This window comes from Phyllobates terribilis, unplaced genomic scaffold (genome assembly GCF_046119375.1).
Source record: "Phyllobates terribilis strain yellow unplaced genomic scaffold, ASM4611937v1 Scaffold_4__5_contigs__length_816908805, whole genome shotgun sequence".
Classification (NCBI taxonomy): domain Eukaryota; kingdom Metazoa; phylum Chordata; class Amphibia; order Anura; family Dendrobatidae; genus Phyllobates; species Phyllobates terribilis.
The window spans coordinates 210,512,550-210,534,799 of record NW_027362764.1 but is presented as its reverse complement, the minus strand read 5'-3'; the positions used below and the strand labels follow the sequence as shown (position 1 = coordinate 210,534,799).

General features: G+C 40.5%; 1 pseudogene; it reads right to left on the bottom strand.

Annotated features, from left to right (window-relative positions):
- The window catches only part of LOC141264636 (uncharacterized), a 49,666-nt pseudogene extending 30,593 nt beyond the window's left edge, over nt 1-19,073 (bottom strand).
- Between the last annotated feature and the right edge of the window lie 3,177 nt (nt 19,074-22,250).

The window sequence follows — 22,250 nt, the reverse complement described above, 5'->3', positions numbered from 1 at the left end:
CATTTATTTCTGAGAATATAATGAAATGGTGATAACCAATATGACTGCATTTCCTGTTATATTTTTTTCAAAAATGTTCACTGCAAAAAAACCTAAAAAAATTAAATTTCTATAAAAAGAATCAAACTTTAGCAACTAATCTTAAATTATTACCTGTTAGTAGCATTCACTTGTCATTGGAAACTTAAAGGGAACCTGTCATCACGTTTTTACATATGTGCCGGTCTTGAGAAATCTAGAATAGAAACGATAAACAAATTAGGCTGTAAATACACTGGGGGCTAATCAATGCGTTTTTACTACTTCTTTCTAGAGGATACACCCTAGTGCACTTCTGGTCTAATTTGCATATTACTTTTTTTTCTAGACTTCTCACAAATTGCACATTGGATTTCTGAAAAAAAAAATACTTATACAGTTATACCACTGACTCCATATGTAAAACCATGCTGACAAGTTCCCCTTTAATGCACCAATATGTTCTCCAGCCTTTGCTATTCCTGAGGTGTAACTCCTGGACAGTAGAGGCTGTGGATACCTTTAGATGCAATACAGTTGTTGATTTCAGTGATTGTTCCTGTCCTGTGCCAAAGACATGGAGTACACTAGGTTCACTGAAAAGCATCACAGCCCTTGGTATCAGTTTAAAAACCATATCAGTAGTACTTGTCATAGAGAATTAGACATTGAGGCAGCACATGATTATTGTCACTTTATATTATCTTCAGGAATGAATAACTGGTACAGAATTAGTAGCAATGTTTAGCATAATAATTCACAACGCATCAATAGTACATTGCAATATTGCGAGCGTCAATCACAAACTCATGTATCAGGGTTTTCTCTAATATCAAGGTTGTTCAACGCTACCCATGTCGCTTGTCTCAAAGTACCTTCTTCTAGAATCTTACCTGTCACGTATGAATTACATAAACTTCAAAGACCTCTGACGATCCTTCCTCTTCCATTGGCTTATGTTGCATTTTTTCGGGCCGTATTCTTTTTTAGCATCTGAAATTCTATAGTAGATCCACGTTACCAAGGTCAGCTTGGCTGTTCGCCTACACAAATGTGAATATACACAGTTCTGTCACCAAACAAAGCACATAAATCAGTGTCAAAAGTAATTAAGCTTGGATGAAATTGGTCAATTGCACCATTAGTGGTTCATAAATGAATCAATTATATAGTAAATGTTTGGCACTGTGCATTAGAAGCTCAGTGTATGCATATTAAATGATAATGATGACTTCATTAAATGAATCATTGCTTGAATTTTGTTGCCATTCATTTTTGGGATATTTTATGATCGGTTTTTAAGAAGTACATTATGGCAAGTATATAAAATTCGCTCATTTGTTTGTCAAGGGAACCAACTTTCTGATGTGATACCGGATTTTAGCATTTTGGAATATAACATTTTGGTCTGGTTGAACTGAAATGTCGCATTAATTATGTAAGTCGTAAAGGTGCTTGGGAGCTCCTGTCTCGACTTTGTGAATATTGTACATGTGAAGTTGGATGTGCAGTTTCCATTTACAGTCCCATGTACACAGATAAACACACACAAACCAAACTCCCTCCCAATGTAATTTGTCCGCAAGTCAGAGATCTGAGGACAGCGAGAAGAATCTTGTCTTTTGCCGGCTGTTCCGCCTACTTGTTCAAATTTGAATATAAGATTGTGCACTGAATTGAATGTAATGTATTGGATGTTTGACTATTTATTTTATAAGCAATTATTTGCAAAAAAAAGAAACATTATTTAATGAATATTTTTTTCTTTAACAGTTATAACTTTGACAATCCATGAAAACAGAACATCTCTGAAATTTATGGAACCTTAAAAGGTATGTACACTTATGATAAAGTTTCTTATGTCAACTTTATGGAGCGCCTGCTTCATCCACAAAGTATACATTATTTGATATAAATAAAAAGTTAGAAGAAGCACTTAAAGTTCATAAAATTGTTCACACTTTATATTTATATATCTTTAATACATTCTTTGTTTAATCTTTTTTTTAGCATACTAAAAAAAATACTGTACTAAAAATTTCTAATATGCTTAAAGGGGTTGTCCAGTCTTAAACTATAAGTCTGCAGTCACTATGTGGCTGCAGACATGTGAATCCTCACATCGTGTGCACTGAGTGCTGTGAGGATTCTCCGGTGTCAGCGCCGAGAACGGTGGGCATGTGACCACAAGTATGTGATATGTATACTCCCGGCCACATGCCGACTAGACTGTTTCTCGCATCGCTCAATACAATTGCATTGAGTGAGGCCACACCCACCTAGTCGGACTGTGGCTGGGAGTATATATCGTATACTTGTGGTCATATGAGCACCGTTCCTGGCACCAGCACCAGAGGATTCACAAGTCTGCAGTCACATAGAGTGACTGAAGACTTATAGTTTAAAAACAGACAACCCTTTAATATCACAGAGCTCCTTCTAGAAAAAAAAAATCACATGATACATATAAAAACATGTTGCAGTAGAACAGGGAAACATGAAATTATTCTAGATCATTAAAATAAGTATGAAAAGAATAATAATTTCTAATCATTTTGTTTAATTTGTAAATAAATATCAGTTTCTGTAGAGTTATACTGTGCAGACATTGGGCAGACATAATAAAATATTTTCAACAGAGTCTGAAAATGTCATAATTTCATATGAATCTCATGCAGTAAAACCATCTAAGGAAGAAGTATAACTATGGTCCATAACAACTTGATTGATCTCAAGAGATATGAATAAGGATCAATAAATCAAAACCCAGTATTTGGTAGAACAAAGGTATCTGGGTACTATCAAGCACTATGCCCCCTCAACGTTTACCATATATATTTTGATTAAGAGTTTAAAAAGTAGCCATAAAGTCTACCTCCACCACTATCACCTTCAGGAGCAAATATGCCCTCAACATCAAGTATGCCATCTCCTTTTCCTACTCTCTTAGGCCACGTGCACACTTTGAGAATTTGGTGAGTTTTTCATCATCATATTTTTAAGCCAAAACCAGGAGTGGGTGATAAATACAGAAGTGGTGATGTGTTTCTATTATACTTTTCCTCTGACTGTTCCACTCTTGATTTCGACTTACAAATATTGAGGTAAAAATAATAATTGCAGATGGGCTTCTTGCATTTCTGGTCTCCATAAGGGTGCCTAAGTATGCTATCTTGATAAATACAACATCCTTTTAATTAGGACTGTGATATTCAGAGCTCCCTATATGAATTTTATGGCCAGATTATTGCCTAAATCGTTTGCATTGGGCAAAATTTTGGACTAGGTATGACCATCTCCAGATACACCATCTAGTTTCATTCTTGTTGAATGACAACCATATCAGCGGATTTCACAACAGAAAGTTGCATACACTATATCTCTTAAACCTAATGAGGACAGTGACAGAAAAAAATCTGTGGAAATTCCGGTATAATCTTTTTAGAACATTTTACAATTCAATGTTAAAATGCTGTGACTCCAGGTAGAGAATCATAAAATACTCATCTAAAGTATTAGGAGGGAAAACTTTCCAAAAATCATAGTTTTTCTCTGTCAACTTTGTAACTTAAAAATGAAACTTTGCAATTGATAACTTTTCCATGTAGTTCTATGAACTATAATCTTATTGTACCGTAGCTTACAAAGTATAACACAAGCTCCCACATGTTCCCATTATATGGCTTAGTTGCACAAATGGATCATACCCGCTATCTACTCCTATGTCGCTTTGTATATCTTGTTCTCTTCTATAGTTTCAAATATTCTAATATCCATGGTAACAAAGCAGAACAATGCACTCATTTTCACCTTGTAAAATAGTGTTTTGACTGCACTCTTTTTTTTCCCCCCATATAAATCGTTTCAGATTTTCTAAAGGGGCATATAATTAATAGGTACTAATACATATTATGTCAGTGGTTTTCAATGCACAGCGCAAGATGTACTGTACTCAGGCTTTTTCTTCTATCCATCTACTAAACAGTGCCATTTAAGTTGTTCGACGTTTTAACATATATAATAGCAGAATGTCAGCACAAACTAAACACCCTTACAGTGAAAACAATGGGATTTTTTTCTCAAAGCAATTGTTGAATGACTTTTTTAAGCTAAGCCATGACTAGTCTTGTGCATTATTATCAAATCAGCTACCACTGGTCCGTAATAATGCTTGAAGAGGCGATGCTAGTTAAATACCGAGAACGTATTTGGTCCAGCACTCATAAGAAATTCATAAAATAAAAAAAAATATTTGAAAACGTTTCAAAACCATTGGTGCAAATTCAAAATATGTAAGCAAAAAACATATTTTTTTTACATGAGTGTTACAGGTTTCGACTACTAAACTCACGGGTTCTTACTCATAACTGACTGTTCAGACAAAGAGCTTACAGTTAAAATGACACTCTGTCTATGTATGTAAGGAAATATATAGTCTCCCGTAGAACTGTTTATAAGGGAAATTTGATGTACGTATGTATGTATAAAATTGCCAATGAAACAAAACATCCAACACTAGTAGCATTTTATCCTCTAGTATGATTGGAGACCATGATTTATCCTATTCATAGAGTAGTTAAGTATACTAAATGCAAGATATGAATGGAATCTTGCAGTAAATTATGTTATCATAAAATTAGGATGATAGTATTGGCATCAAAGGTGTTGGTACATATATATTAAATTAGTTTTTAAATGTAGTCTTCCTGAAACATGTACTGTATGTCTAATTTCATGATCCATAATGCCTCCCTATTTAGGACAAGGCATCGCCAATCCCTTCCCCTAACTGGCCCGATCACCTTTTCCACATCTGTAGCCCTAAAATACCTTGTGTCACCCTGATGGACATTAGTGAAGTGTTTAATGCTCATGACAATTTTCTGGATGAGACATTGAAAAAATCCCTCAAATGGTCATTTATGCAATGGCATAATAGAATACAAAATACTAGTTAAATACAGAATGCTAGATTTGTTGTTATTCATGTGAACATCCAGCCACGTTCTCAGCACTTTAGTACTAGTTCAGATAAACTCTAAATGGTAGCTCAATCCTGGCGTTAAAATTATATTAATGTTTACAGAATTGTTAAAAAGTTAATGAAAATATGCATATTTTATGTGAAATAATTAAAGGCAAACACAGAAGAGTCCCATAGAAAACATTTAAATGGGGTCCTAGTACCAGTTCATACCACATAACCATCACTCACTAATTTATCATTGAGGAGCAAATTTCAACAAAAAACACCACAACACAGGCACAATGAAATATACCATTAACATGGGTAAAACAACTGTGTAGCTTTGTAAATGTGACTTCACTTTACTCTTACCGGCCTCCAAGATCAATACCACTTATTCCAATGGTTCTGGTGGAATCCCCACCCAAACTCCAAAGGAAAGACAAAGGTTGAACTTGAGATATTTCTCCTCCTGCAACACCCTATAAAATCAACTATATATGCCTTTCTTATTCACTTTAGTTAATGCAGTTTGTCTGTCACCATTTGTGTCCATCGTAGTCTTGATTCTTGACCTGTTTCATGCAGGAGGTTTAAAGCAAAAAGTAAAATCCAAACTCTAGTGAGAATCTAGCTGTATTACCAAGTAAATGTTTGTAATTGAAGGAAATAAGGTCTTATTTCGCATATGAATCAGTAACTTATGAGTTGTTAAAGGGGTTTTTCCACAAACAAAGTATATTTTCTTAAATAGATCTTCAAATAAAAATGAGTTCCACAACTGTGTTAAAACAATGTTCCTGTGCTGACATAATCTTATAAATGCAATTTACTCTATAATGTCTGTGGAAAAAACATGGTTTGAACATATCACAGCTCCTGGGAAAGGAGAGGACGCAATAGAGAGTATAAAGACATGACAGCAGGGGATCGTAGCTGATTCTTTCAATGAGGTAAAGCTTTTGCTGCTTGATTATAAATGTTTTACTTCACAGAAAGCAGTATCTGCGATCCCGTGCTGTCCTGTCTGTATACTCTCTTTTGCATCCTCCCCTGCCCAGGAGCTGTGATCCCATACTGTCCTGTGTGTATACTCTCTTTTGCATCTTCCCCTGCCCTGGAACTGCGATCCCATGCTGTCCTGTCTGTATACTCTCTTTTGCTTTCTCCCCTGCTCATGAGCTGTGGTATAATCAGACCATGTTCCTGTACGGTCAGACACAGCCATTACACAGGGAATATTTATAAGATTATCTCAGCACAGGAACATTTCTTTTAACACATCCAATTGTGGAACTTATTTTATTGCAAGATCTGTTGATTAAAATATACTTTGTGGAGAAAACACCTTTAAGCACAATAAAATGTCTAGAAAGTGCCTTTGGATGTATGTTATATGACAATGATGAATTCATTAGCCACAGTTGATGTTCAACTAAGATTTGGCAACTTACTTCATAATCAAAATCAAAACACTTTAATACTGTGATAGTGGGTATTAAAAAATAAAAAAAGTGACTTGTCCCATGTAAAGAGGAATATTTTTCCATACCATTGTCTTTCTCACCACTTGGGGTTTCCATGACAACTCCTAGGCCTCTTCCTTCCTGCCTGTAACATGTATTAGAGAGCACACCAAGCAGATGAAGATAAATGAGGCTTACATCCCTTAACAGAAGCATACCCACCACCAACTACATATAGTAATTAACATAAATTACTGACTCTTAGTCTGCAGGGAAGTTAATTAATGGCTCCCATAATCTGCATTTACTGTGTTGTAGCGCTTGCCTGTGTCATGATAATGATAAAGGTTTAGCCGTCTTCTGTAAGGAACTTGACAGGTTTTCTGAGAAAATTATTTGCCTTTACCATAGTTTGTTTTTGTAATGCCATTGTCTTCCTGTCTGAGAAGCCTGAAAGACAACTGATGCTGAATTATACCGTGTTCTTAGAATTACACAATTCATTACCTTTAAATTCCATTGCAAGATATTTTGTTCAATGTAAGTTTTGAGTATTATATAGTTAAAGGGGTTGTCCACTACTCAAACAACCCATTCTCATTTACCATATCTCCCACGTAAAATAATAACACCTTTGGTGCTGGTGCCATTTTAGCGACGTCAGGTCTCCCCGGGCTCATGTGAGGTTGTTATATCACGTGAGCCCTGCAATCAATCACCGACCACTAATGGGCCTCTTCACTCTCACATCCCTTGGACTAAACTGGAGAAAGTGACATCCCAGCAGCAGTTCTCACTTCTTCCAGATCTCAGTTTCATTGGAAGGGAGAGTGAAGCTGCCACTGATTGACTGCAGGGCTCAGGTGACATGACAACGTCTCAGTAGACCCTCCACCGACTTCACTGGAATGGCACCGGAGGAGAAATATGGTAATTGAGAAGGGGCTGTCTGAGTAGTGGACAATTCCTTTAAAACCCCTTAAGGACCATGGGTTTTTCCGTTTCAGTTTTTTGCGCCCCTTCATCCCAGAGGCTTTATTTTTCCATCAATATGGACATGTGAGGATTGTTTTTTTGCGGGACAAGCTGTACTTTTGAATGACACCATTGCTTTTACCATATCTTGTACTGGAAAAAGGAAAAAAATTCCAATTGCGGTGAAATTGAAAAAAAGTGCAATTCCACAATTGTTTTTTTTTTACCATGTTCACTAAATGCTTTAACTGACCTGATTATGAGTTTGTAGACACCAAACATGTATAGGTTCTTTTTTATTTAAGTGGTGAAAAAAAATCCAAAGCTTGTAAAAAAAAAAAAAAGTCGCCATTTTCCAAGACCCATAGCGTCTCTATTTTTCGTGATCTGGGGCCGGGTGAAGGCTTTTTTTTTGTGCGCCGAGCTGACATTTTTATTGATGCCATTTTGGGGTAGCTGCGATGTTTTAATCATCTGTTATTGGATTTTATTGCAATGTTGCGGCGACCAAAAAAACTTAATTATAGCATTTTGATTTTTTTTTCCTCATTACGTCATTTACCGATCGGATTAATTATTTTTATATATTGATAAATCAGGCGATTCTGAACACAGCGATACCAAATATGTGTATTTTTAATTTTTTTAATTGTTTTATTTTGAATGGGGCAAAAGGGGGGTGATTTGAAGTTTTATATTTTTTTATGCAAATTGCCTCTTCAGAGAAAAAGAGGACTTACTCTATAGCGCCACCTATTGGAAGTAGCAATCCTACAAGTCACAATCAACCCTTTAACGAGTCGTGCAATATGACTTAGAATAAAAGCCAAATCAGAATCTCAATTTGCAGATACAGTGTTTTGGGCTGTTGGCCCTCGTCAGTGCAAAGTATGAGAACTGATTTGGCTAGGTGAGAGGCTCTGGACTGAGGTCTAAGGGGTAGCGTTTCTCATTATGGAGAGTGACACACCAGCTCTAGCACATCAAGGTAAGGAGGCTTATTCGTCATGCAATGCTCCTCTGGGAAATTTAATATGCAAATTGCCTCTTCAGAGAAAAAGAGGACTTGTACTCTATAGCGCCACCTATTGGAAGTAGCAATCCTACTAGTCACAATCAACCCTTTAACGAGTCGTGCAATATGACTTAGGATAAAAGCCAAATCAGAATCTCAATTTACAGATACGGTGTTTCGGGCTGTTGGCCCTCGTCAGTGCAAAGTATGAGAACTGATTTGGCTAGGTGAGAGGCTCTGGACTGAGGTCTTAGGGGTAGGGTAGTGTTTCTCCTTATGGAGAGTGACACACCAGCTCTGGTACGTCAAGGTATATTTTTTTAAAAACTTTTTTTTTTACTTTTTACTTTGTTCAATAGTCTCCATAGGAGACTACAAGCTGCAATCATCTGATCGCTTATGTTACACATAGCAGGGCTTCAGCCTTGCTATGTGTAACAAAAGTGCTCATCTGCTATGAGCGCCGACCACCGGGCGGCGTGTAATGACCGGAACGCCGGTCGAATGTGTATGAGGGATACGGTGCTGCTATGAATGACTCCGACCTCGTATAGTGGCAAATAACTTTCTTTATACTGGTCACACAAATGACAGGGTTAAACGATTCTACAAAATATGGGCCACAACAGCCACTAACACAAAATACAAGTTATGCAGCCCGAGAGAGCCCAAGTGCCAATCTCGCGGGAATGAGCCAAACTACCCCTGGGCTATGCCGCTCCCACCCTTATTCAGTACAGGGCCTACCCAGGATGTTACCGCGGATGTGGCACGTGGTCCTCCCAGGAATATAACCTTACACCCCCTCCCACACTAATACAATGGGATCTGGGTACCCTTGTTTTCCCCTTAGAGAACACTCATATTTAGATTTAGCCAACGCGTTACCCATACAGTGTACAGTTTCTCTTCTTACAAGAGCAAAGAGAAATCTCTCAGACTTAATACATATACGAACAGTTAACAAACTAAACCTTTTATTAGACCCTGATCTCTGGCCACAGGGTTTGATCAGCTTCTCCTTCTCACCAAGCTCTTCAGCACATCCAGGTGTAAGCAGGAATTAGAATCAATCTCAGTCTCAAAGTGTAGTTCACAACAGGGCTCCTTTGTAGTATCCACGTACATAGAGTCTTAGTATACCAGTTCCTTCACAATCTCTGGATCAAGCCTGATCAGTCCATCAGCAGTGATATACACCAGGCAGTTCTCAGCACTACTGGAATCACTAACTAGCTTTCCCTAACTGACTACACAGTTGGTGACCGGTTACATATCTCAGTTACTCATAAGGCACAGCTTCTTCTTGGACACACCGTCTGTCTGCAGTCTGTACAAGTTCCCAAACGTCCTTTTGGCATCAGACAGATCTCGTCTCCTTGGAGGACTTCCTGGTTCTGTGTTTCCCGGGCTTTTTTACAGATCCCCGGGCTTTTTCTTTACTTGTTTCTTGCTGACCCCTAATGGCCGGACTAAGTCATTGCAGGAGAAATTTATACTGTCAGTAATGTGAACTCATTACTAAAAAGACATGTCAACATGTTATAGGCGCTCATAGCAGTTCGGCAATAGCAACTACAGGGGTCTCCTGCAGACCCCAGGTTGTCATGCCAACCCATCCTCGACCCACGGTCATGTGACACGGGCGCCGATGGGCGGAGCCAAGACACACATCTGTTTGCGCAAGTTAAATGCCACTGTCAGAGATTGACAGCGGCATTTAACTGGTTGACATCCATGGGTGGATCACGATTCCACCCTTGGCTGTTAGTGGCACATGACAGCTGATCAAATCAGCTGTCATGTCCCTGGAAAGTTGCGGGCTCAGTGCCAGAGCCCGCACCAAACAGGGGAACACAACCAATGACGGGTAATACACGTCACTGAATGTTAAGGTGTTAAGCCAATCTACATGAAATCTCACAACCTCTGTATACTGTATCTTAAGCTACAGATTATTTTAGGTGTGCTGTTGTTCCAAGAAAGTCTCCCTATTGTAGCGTGATTCAGCATGAAGATATACTTAATACATATGTAATATATAAAATAAATAGTAAAATAAATAGTAATACCACTTTTATTTCAAACATATAGCCCATGCAGGAGTCTGGTATAGTCTGCTAATTAATTTTAAATGAAAGGCTAAAGTTATACTTCCCTTGTGAGATTGTCTTCTGTGCTTGTGCCCTACTGAAAACAATTCCTATTCCACTGCTATTTCAGCCCAGTCTTTAGCATAGAAACTCATTGCAACCAATATTCTTCTTCAAAGGGATTATACAAAGTTTGGAATTAATCCCTTGTTCAAGGGAAAGGGGATAACTTCCTGATCACTGGGGATCCAACACAAATCCCAAGAACAAGGCTCTGAAGAGCCCTGTCTAATTGGAGCAGAGGTGAAGCATGTACACCTTTTCTCCATTCATTCTCAACTGGACCTCTGGAAATAGCTGAGAACTGTTCTAAGCTTGTCTACAGCACTCCCCTTAAGAATGACTGTAGTGGGCAGAATGGTGGCTCGGTGGTTAGCATTGTTGTTTTCTTACTCTTGGGTCCTTGGTTCTGATCCCACCAAGGACAACAGGAGTTTGTATGTTCTCCCTGTGTTTGCATAGGTTTCCTCTGGGTATTCCTATCACTCCAAAGACATAGAAAGCCCTGTGGTGCTATATAAGAAAGTGAAATAAATAGTGGAGATGAGCATACTCGATCTCTGCTCTATTCAGATGAGGCTCTTGTAAGAGCTGCACTAAATTTGGATCGCTGAAGCGGTCTTCATCAGAAACGCAGTGGCACTGAAGCCGGCTGTGGCTTGGAATCAACAATGTGCTCCAGCAATCTCGGCCAGCTTCAGTGCCACTGATGCTGCAAAGGCAAAGCTGCCTTTTATAACAGCATTGGGAGTGTAAACTGTCAAGCAGGAGGGCTGATATCTCTTTCCCCTACATCGCACTCAGGAAGTCGGCTGGCTGTGAAGAAGTGCGCTCCTAAAATAAGAAGATGAAATAAAACCTTTAGAGTGAACCTGACAGCTGATTCATGCTGCACAAACCAAGAGCAGCATGAATCAGAGACCCACTGAGCTATTGCAGCTGTGTATGTTTTACTCTGAAACGCTGACGCAATTCAGCAAAAAAAAACCTACTTAGAAAAGCTGACAAAGGACCATGCTTCTAGGATGACTATTCCAAGAGATCAGTTGCGGGTAGCTTCTACCTTCACTCTCCCTCTCTATATACATATAGGAAACAAAAGAACACACAAACAGCTCAAGTTGGGCGCTTCTTGTAAAAGAGTGGAGCCAGGATAAAAGGAGGCATTAATTTAACACCTAAACTTACACATGACAGAACCATCACTCACACAAGGCACGAAGCACCACATACTCACGTCAGACTGCAACTTCCACAACCGGACAGACATCATAAACAGCACTAGAGGCCATGCAAAACAGTATGGAACAAGAAAAAAAAACTGCGATTGAAAAAAGTATACAGTATATATAAAAAGGTTATACATCTTCTCTGTGTAGTGTGACAACTACAAAAAAAACAACTGAATATGCCATGTGATGAAAAAAAAATCATGTAACACAAACTGTTATGAATTGTAAACCAGTTAATTAAATAATTACAGTGGTTTTCCAGGAATATAAAAACAAACTTTGGCCACAGAGTTAGCTGAAACACTTTTTTTAAACCCAGAAAGGTGCCCCACTACATTCACACCGTGCAAGCCGAAGCTCTCTTTTGAATCCCGCAAAGCTTTCCCTCTGTATTCCCACAGTGCAGCCCCAAACCCAAACTGCGATTCCTCTTTATTCTTACAGTGCATTCTGATGCTATTCTTTTGTATTCACACAGTGCAGCCCGAAGCTTTACCTCTATACTCACACAGTGCAACCTGAAGCTTTTCCTCTATATTCACACGGTGCAGCCTGAAGCTTTTCCTCTGTATTCACATGGTGCAGCCTGAAGCTTTTCCTCTGTATTCACACGGTGCAGCCTGAAGCTTTTCCTCTGTATTCACATGGTGCAGCCTGAAGCTTTTCCTCTGTATTCACACGGTGCAGCCTGAAGCTTTACCTCTATACTCACACAGTGCAACCTGAAGCTTTTCCTCTGTATTCACACGGTGCAGCCCGAAGCTTTACCTCTATACTCACACAGTGCAACCTGAAGCTTTTCCTCTGTATTCACACGGTGCAGCCTGAAGCTTTTCCTTTATATTCACACGGTGCAGCTTGAAGCTTTTCCTCTGTAGTCACACAGTGCAACCTGAAGCTTTTCCTCTGTAGTCACACAGTGCAACCTGAAGCTTTTCCTCTATATTCACACGGTGCAGCCTGAAGCTTTTCCTCTATATTCACACGGTGCAGCTTGAAGCTTTTCCTCTGTAGTCACACAGTGCAACCTGAAGCTTTTCCTCTGTAGTCACACAGTGCAACCTGAAGCTTTTCCTCTGTATTCACATGGTGCAGCCCGAAGCTTTTCCTCTATATTCACACAGCACAGCCTGAAGCTTTTCCTCTGTAGTCACACAGTGCAACCTGAAGCTTTTCCTCTGTATTCACATGGTGCAGCCCGAAGCTTTTCCTCTATATTCACACAGCGCAGCCTGAAGCTTTTTCTCCGTATTCACACGATGCAGCCTGAAGCTTTTCCTCTATATTCACACGATGCAGCCTGAAGCTTTTCCTCTATATTCACACAGTGCAGCCTGAAGCTTTTCCTCTGTATTCACACAGTGCAGCCCGAAGCTTTTCCTCTATATTCACATGGTGCAGCCTGAAGCTTTTCCTCTATATTCACACAGTGCAGCCCGAAGCTTTACCTCTATACTCACACAGTGCAGCATGAAGCTTTTCCTCTATATTCACACGGTGCAGCTTGAAGCTTTTCCTCTGTAGTCACACAGTGCAACCTGAAGCTTTTCCTCTATATTCACACAGTGCAACCTGAAGCTTTTCCTCTGTATTCACACGGTGCAGCCTGAAGCTTTTCCTCTATATTCACACGGTGCAGCCTGAAGCTTTTCCTCTATATTCACACAGTGCAACCTGAAGCTTTTCCTCTGTATTCACACGGTGCAGCCTGAAGCTTTTCCTCTCTATTCACACGGTGCAACCTGAAGCTTTTCCTCTGTATTCACACGGTGCAACCTGAAGCTTTTCCTCTGTATTCACACGGTGCAGCCTGAAGCTTTTCCTCTGTATTCACACGGTGCAGCCTGAAGCTTTTCCTCTGTATTCACACGGTGCAGCCTGAAGCTTTTCCTCTATATTCAAACGGTGCAGCTTGAAGCTTTTCCTCTGTAGTCACACAGTGCAACCTGAAGCTTTTCCTCTATATTCACACAGTGCAACCTGAAGCTTTTCCTCTGTATTCACACGGTGCAGCCTGAAGCTTTTCCTCTATATTCACATGGTGCAGCTTGAAGCTTTTCCTCTGTAGTCACACAGCGCAGCCTGAAGCTTTTCCTCTGTATTCACACAGTGCAGCCCGAAGCTTTTCCTCTGTATTCACACGGTGCAGCCTGAAGCTTTTCCTCTATATTCACATGGTGCAGCCTGAAGCTTTTCCTCTATATTCACACGGTGCAGCTTGAAGCTTTTCCTCTGTAGTCACACAGTGCAGCCTGAAGCTTTTCCTCTGTATTCACACGGTGCAGCCTAAAGCTTTTCCTCTTTATTCACACGGTGCAGCCTGAAGCTTTTCCTCTCTATTCACATGGTGCAGCCTGAAGCTTTTCCTCTATATTCACACGGTGCAGCTTGAAGCTTTTCCTCTGTAGTCACACAGTGCAGCCTGAAGCTTTTCCTCTATATTCACACGGTGCAACCTGAAGCTTTTCCATCTCTATTCACACAGTGCAACCTGAAGCTTTTCCTCTGTATTCACACGGTGCAGCCTGAAGCTTTTCCTCTATATTCACATGGTGCAGCCTGAAGCTTTTCCTCTATATTCACACGGTGCAGCCTGAAGCTTTTCCTCTATATTCACACAGTGCAACCTGAAGCTTTTCCTCTGTATTCACACGGTGCAGCCTGAAGCTTTTCCTCTCTATTCACCCGGTGCAACCTGAAGCTTTTCCTCTGTATTCACACGGTGCAGCCTGAAGCTTTTCCTCTGTATTCACACGGTGCAGCCTGAAGCTTTTCCTCTATATTCACACGGTGCAGCTTGAAGCTTTTCCTCTGTAGTCACACAGTGCAACCTGAAGCTTTTCCTCTATATTCACACAGTGCAACCTGAAGCTTTTCCTCTGTATTCACACGGTGCAGCCTGAAGCTTTTCCTCTATATTCACACGGTGCAGCTTGAAGCTTTTCCTCTGTAGTCACACAGCGCAGCCTGAAGCTTTTCCTCTGTATTCACACAGTGCAGCCCGAAGCTTTTCCTCTGTATTCACATGGTGCAGCCTGAAGCTTTTCCTCTATATTCACACGGTGCAGCTTGAAGCTTTTCCTCTGTAGTCACACAGTGCAACCTGAAGCTTTTCCTCTGTATTCACACGGTGCAGCCTGAAGCTTTTCCTCTATATTCACACGGTGCAGCTTGAAGCTTTTCCTCTGTAGTCACACAGTGCAGCCTGAAGCTTTTCCTCTGTATTCACACGGTGCAGCCTGAGGCTTTTCCTCTATATTCACACAGTGCAGCCTGAAGCTTTTCCTCTATATTCACACAGTGCAGCCTGAAGCTTTTCCTCTGTATTCACACAGTGCAGCCTGAAGCTTTTCCTCTATATTCACACGGTGCAGCTTCAAGCTTTTCCTCTGTATTCACACGGTGCAGCCTGAAGCTTTTCCTCTATATTCACACAGTGCAGCCTGAAGCTTTTCCTCTGTATTCACACAGTGCAGCCTGAAGCTTTTCCTCTATATTCACATGGTGCAGCTTCAAGCTTTTCCTCTGTATTCACACGGTGCAGCCTGAAGCTTTTCCTCTATATTCACACAGTGCAGCCTGAAGCTTTTCCTCTGTATTCACACAGTGCAGCCTGAAGCTTTTCCTCTATATTCACATGGTGCAGCTTCAAGCTTTTCCTCTGTATTCACACGGTGCAGCCTGAAGCTTTTCCTCTGTATTCACACGGTGCAGCCTGAAGCTTTTCCTCTATATTCACACGGTGCAGCTTGAAGCTTTTCCTCTATATTCACACAGTGCAACCTGAAGCTTTTCCTCTGTATTCACACAGTGCAGCCTGAAGCTTTTCCTCTGTATTCACACGGTGCAGCCTGAAGCTTTTCCTCTATATTCACACGGTGCAGCCTGAAGCTTTTCCTCTATATTCACACGGTGCAGCCTGAAGCTTTTCCTCTATATTCACACGGTGCAGCCTGAAGCTTTTCCTCTATATTCACACGATGCAGCCTGAAGCTTTTCCTCTATATTCACATGGTGCAGCCTGAAGCTTTTCCTCTGTATTCACACAGTGCAGCCTGAAGCTTTTCCTCTGTATTCACACGGTGCAGCCTGAAGCTTTTCCTCTATATTCACACAGTGCAGCCTGAAGCTTTTCCTCTATATTCACACAGTGCAGCCTGAAGCTTTTCCTCTATATTCACACAGTGCAGCCTGAAGCTTTTCCTCTATATTCACACGGTGCAGCCTGAAGCTTTTTCTCTGTATTCACACAGTGCAGCCTGAAGCTTTTCCTCTGTATTCACATGGTGCAGCCTGAAGCTTTTCCTCTATATTCACACAGTGCAGCCTGAAGCTTTTCCTCTGTATTCACACAGTGCAGCCTGAAGCTTTTCCTCTATATTCACATGGTGCAGCCTGAAGCTTTTCCTCTATATTCACACAGTGCAGCCTGAAACTCTTTCTCTGTATTCACACAGTGCAGCCTGAAGCTTTGAATTAGTAATGAAAATTAGTAGAAACAAGAATATGAAACATTACCCAAACCAAACAATTTAATTACTGCTTTCTTTTTATAGACTTGCTTTGAAAAAATAAAAGTTGGAATTTGATGAGTTACTATGAGCCATACAGTTCAGATTGAATATTTAGCATGTAACAAGAGCAGCGGTAAGATAGCTGCACACATCGCCAGTGTGTGCACGCTGCACATTCCCAGTCTTCTGACAGTGTGCACGCTGCACATTCCCAGTCTTCTGACACACAGTAGTATTTCAAAGCTCAGAAGCAGGAAGTCTCACACAGCTGTCAGAGAAATGAGACAGCAGAGAGCCTGACTTTAGATGACTTTGTTCTCCATTCCAGAAAGTTTTTTTCATTTTGAAGAAGTTTATAGGAAATGATAGGTCTTCTTTAAAGGAACCTGTTACTTTCACGCATGGGTTCTGGTTGCTAAAAATCCTCATGGGATTCATTTATACATAATCACTATTTTGTGTAATACTACTATAAAGTGATTGTCATCCCTGACCCTTTTTATTATTATGATTTTACAGAATATACAGTATGTCTTCTGTTCTTTTTTACCTGTAGAAAAAAATCTATTTATTACACACTTACTACGGATCTTTATTCCACATTTGATTGTAATTCGCTTTACAAAAAGAATCTGCTATAAATAAGTAGAAATCCAATTTATTGTACCTGGAGTATACAGACAATGTAAAATTTCACTGAATAACGCCAACTCGAATTGTATGCACAAATCAGTCAGTGTGTTTAGATAGGATAGATGCATTTGTGGCATTCTTAGCAGACCTCTAATTGCTTAATACAGTTCCAATTTGATGTGTTTTATGCAAATGTGGTAAATCCTATCACAGCAAATGTCATTGTGTGTAAAAATAAATTGGCTGGCAGTTTGCGTTCAGAGGCTGAACGCAGATTGTACGTCTTTGCAGATTATAATTTGTGATAGGTTGTCATCTTTCTACACTGTTCTACATATATTAATAAACATGTTTTATGTTAATTGTCTTGAAAAATTGGCTTGTTGAAGAGCAACCTTCTTTGAGTAGAACCATAGTCTATTGCAGTGTTATCAGGCAAAGATCACTGATTTTATAGCAGAAATCTTGTTGCCCATGTGTTGTACCGTACTGAAACAATATCACAGCATCAGGACACACACACAGGATGTCAAGCTGTTGGTGAGGATAGTGCAGTGATCTGATTGTAGGAGGCCCATAGCTGATCATTTTTGGGCCTTGTCCATATTTCCCGCAACAATTTCCTGAAGCTTTATTTAGACACAGGGGATCTCACAGAGAAAAGACAGAAAGATTGCATATAATTATGCTCAACCCAATCAATGCCTACAAAATGCACGGCTTTATTTCCTCTTCCAATTACACTGTTCTGGGTAGTATTTTACTGCAGAATAAAATGAAGCAGCATCATAACAACCTAAGACCATCACTTTCTACTATGTTTGAAAACATCCACAGATTGATGCAACAACTGTTACCTATTTTAGTGACTTATTTAAAAAAATATACAGTACAGACCAAAAGTTTGGATACACCTTCTCATTTACAGACTTTTCTGTATTTTCATGACTATGAAAATTGTACATACACAATGAAGGCATCAAAACTATGAATTAACACATGTGGAATTATATACTTAACAAAAAAGTGTGAAACATCTGAAAATATGTCTTATATTCTAGGTTCTTCAAAGCAGCCACCTTTTGCTTTGATGACTGCTTTGCACACTCTTGGCATTCTCTTGATGAGCTTCAAGAGGTAGTCACCGGAAATGGTCTTCCAACAATCTTGAAGGAGTTCCGAGAGATGCTTAGCACTTGTTGGCCCTTTTGCCTTCACTCTGCGGTTCAGCTCACCCCAAACCATCTCGATTGGGTTCAGGTCTGGTGACTGTGGAGGCCAGATCATCTGGCGTAGCACCCCACCACTCTCCTTCTTGGTCAAAAAGCCCTTACACAGCCTGGAAGTGTGTTTGGGGTTATTGTCCTGTTGAAAAATAAATGATGGTCCAACTAAACGCAAACCGGATGGAATTGCATGTCGCAAGATGCTGTGGTAGCCATGCTGGTTCAGTATGCCTTCTATTTTGAATAAATTCCCAACAGTGTCACCAGCAAAGCACCCCCACACCATTACACCTCCTCCTCCATGCTTCACGGTGGGAACCAGGCATGTAGAGTCCATCCATTCACTTTTTCTGCGTTGCACAAAAACACGGTAGTTGGAACCTAAGATCTCAAATTTGGACTCATCAGACCAAAGCACAGATTTCCACTAGTCTAATGTCCATTCCTTGTGTTCTTTAGCCCAAACAAGTCTCTTCTGCTTGTTGCCTGTCCTTAGCAGTGGTTTCCTAGCAGCTATTTTACCATGAAGGCCTGCTGCACAAAGTCTCCTCTTAACAGTTGTTGTAGAGATGTGTCTGCTGCTAGAACTCTGTGTAGCATTGACCTGGTCTCTAATCTGAGCTGCTGTTAACCTGCGATTTCTGAGGCTGGTGACTCGGATAAACTTATCCTCAGAAGCAGAGGTGACTCTTGGTCTTCCTTTCCTGGGGCGGTCCTCATGTGAGCCAGTTTCTTTTGTAGCGCTTGATGGTTTTTGCAACTGCACTTGGGGACACATTCAAAGTTTGCCCAATTTTTCGGACTGACTGACCTTCATTTCTTAAAGTAATGATGGCCACTCGTTTTTCTTTACTTAGCTGCTTTTTTCTTGCCATAATACAAATTCTAACAGTCTATTCAGTAGGACTATCAGCTGTGTATCCACCAGACTTCTGCACAACACAACTGATGGTCCCAACCCCATTTATAAGGCAAGAAATCCCACTTATTAAACCTGACAGGGCACACCTGTGAAGTGAAAACCATTTCCGGTCACTACCTCTTGAAGCTCATTAAGAGAATGCCAAGAGTGTGCAAAGCAGTCATCAAAGCAAAAGGTGGCTACTTTGAAGAACCTAGAATATAAGACATATTTTCAGTTGTTTCACACTTTTTAAGTATATAATTCCACATGTGTTAATTCATAGTTTTGATGCCTTCAGTGTGAATGTACTATTTTCATAGTCATGAAAATACAGAAAAATCTTTAAATGAGAAGGTTTGTCCAAACTTTTGGTCTGTACTGTATATAAATGTAAAATGTGTAAATCAAAACACAAAGGACCCTTGCCACCAAGATATTAACCACATAGTCCCTTAGAATAAGATCAATCAAGAATGCTACTTTTTAAGTATTAAAAAAAATTAAAAAAACATAAAGAATGGTAGTACTTCAAAATAAGAGAAGTATAGTATCTTAATCACCCATTCTTGCAATGTTATCAAGCCGACTAGAGTTTTAATCTAGTCAACTAAATTAAAGTGTAGTTGAAACGTCATGTCAATGGGTGAATAAAATAATAGACTTCCATGTTGGAGTGCTGCTATTCTTGATTTTTTTGATGTTTATTGAAAATATTTCCTCTTGATAGATGTCCTTAGTGTTACAAACTTTTACAAAACATAATCATGTACTTGTTTTCATGCATAATGAGCAGTAGTTTTCCATAGTTGTATTTTTTTTTTAATTTTGGAATTATTTTTGGAATTGCACGGGCATTTGATACATAATTACCTAATGGATTAATCAAGATCTATGGGCCCGATTCATCAAGACTGATGTTGTTCACGCAGGTCTTGATGATGTGACGTGCTGGAGTCAAATGATCCTGGTTCATGAATAGGTCGGTACGCCAGAAAATTCACTCCAGTCAGGTATTGAATTTTGTCGGAGCTGGGAGAAACTCCAAAAGTCGCAAAATTTAGGCACTATTCCGAGTTGCACCTAAATTTTGCGTCTTTTAAAAGCTTTTATGGCAGAATTCTGGTGTGAAAGCTTTTCTGATTCTAGCCCTATATGTTTAGAAAGTAAGGTTTTAAATTTGATTGAAAAACTGCCTCAAAGCTCACAGCCAGAAAGTTGTGGCAAATGGCTGCTACTCTGTATGGACTTCCATTTTAAATGGCTTACCCCAAAGTTCAGTGCTGGGTGTGGTATTATTCAGCTTATCTATTAATGATATTGAAGAAGGGATTAATAGAGTTGTATATATTTTGGCAGATAGCACCAAGCTATGTGATATATCACAGTCTATGGAAGATCGTCATAATTTGAAAACTGACTTGGACAAACCAAGTGTTTAGGCAGCCACATGGCAAATGAGATTCAATGTCGATAAATATAAAGTTAAGCAACTGGGCACTAATAATATGTGGGCACCATATGTTCTATAGGGAGTAAAACTAGGAGAGTCCCTTGAAGAGAAGGATCTAGGTGTACTTGTAGATCACAGACTATATAATAGCATGCAGTGTCAGTCAGGTGTTTCTAAGGCCAGCAGGATATTGTTGTGTATTAAAAAAGTCATGAACTCGCGGGACAGGGACTACCATTTTACAAAGCATTATCATGGCCTCATGCAGCTCAATTCTGGGAACCAGGTCATTGAAAGAATGCCCTGGAGTTAGCCATAAAACTGATAAAAGCATGGAGCATCTTAGTTATAAGGTTATAAGGATAGATTAAAAGAATTATATTTATTTAAAGCACCACTCCAGTGGGTTTTTTTATTCTGCACTGCAGTGGTGCTATTAATGTAAGTTCCCTGCACTTACCAGCCACCATCTTCATCTTTTATCAGCACTGCTCCAGTTGGTCTCCAGCAGTTTGTGACCTGACGGATTGAAGGTAACTGGATACTGAGGGCCCCGTCACACTAAGCGATGCAGCAGCGATCCCGACAACGATACGACCTGTCAGGGATCGTTGCTGCATCGCTAATACATCGCTGGTGAGCTGTCAAACAGGCAGGCTCACCAGCGATCAGGGGAGCAGCGATATCGTGGAAAGAATCGTTCCACGATGTCCTGCTCCCGTTACCAGCCTGCTGCAAGCAGGAGCAGGCTGGTAACTATGGTAAACATCGGGTTACTAAGTGCGCGTGTGCCCCTAGTAACCCGCTGTTTACCATGGATACCACTCTGCTACGGTGCGCGGGAGCCTCCGTGCACCGTAGCAGAGTGGTATCCATGGTAAACAGCGGGTTACTAAGTGCGCGCGTGCCCCTAGTAACCCGATGTTTACCATAGTTACCAGCCAGATCGTTGGTCCCGCTGGTCACACACAGCGATGTGTGCTGGCCAGCGGGAGGCCAACGACCAAAAAATGGTCCAGGACACTTTGCAACGATCAGCGACCTCACAGCAGGGGCCTGATCGTTGCAAAGTGTCACACACAGCGACATCGCTGGTGAGGTCGCTGGTGAGTCACCAAAACCGTGACTCAGCAGCGATATCGCTAGCGATATCGCTATGTGAGACGGGGGCTTAAGTCACAGTAAACAATGTTTGTCTTTGTTTCACTCTCACCCCCTTAATCCTTCACTTTTTACAACCACCCCTAATCCCTATACCTAGTAATGAACTCTTCATCTCTCCCTCCATTCTCTCCACCCATCTCACCTCCTCCTCAGAGCTATTCCTCATCATACAATCCTTTGTCTACAAACACACCCGAATAGAGCACCCGAATAGACCAGTGAGCGACCCCTCTCTTTTTTTTCTACAAACACAGACAGACACCTCATGCCCTCTCCTGGCTCTCACCTACTAACACTTTCTCTGCTCCTCCTCACTGCTGGTGACATCTCTCCAAATCCTGGCCCTCCTCACCACATCCCTACAATTACTTCCAGCTCATACCAACGATCTATGCCAAACTCTCGTAACCCTTCTAACTTTATACCCATCCGCCCAGCCCCCGCTCCCCCAGTGCCACTAACAGGAGCACTATGGAATGCTCGCTCCATCTGCAACAAAGGTTCCTATATTCACGATCTTTTCATCACTAACAA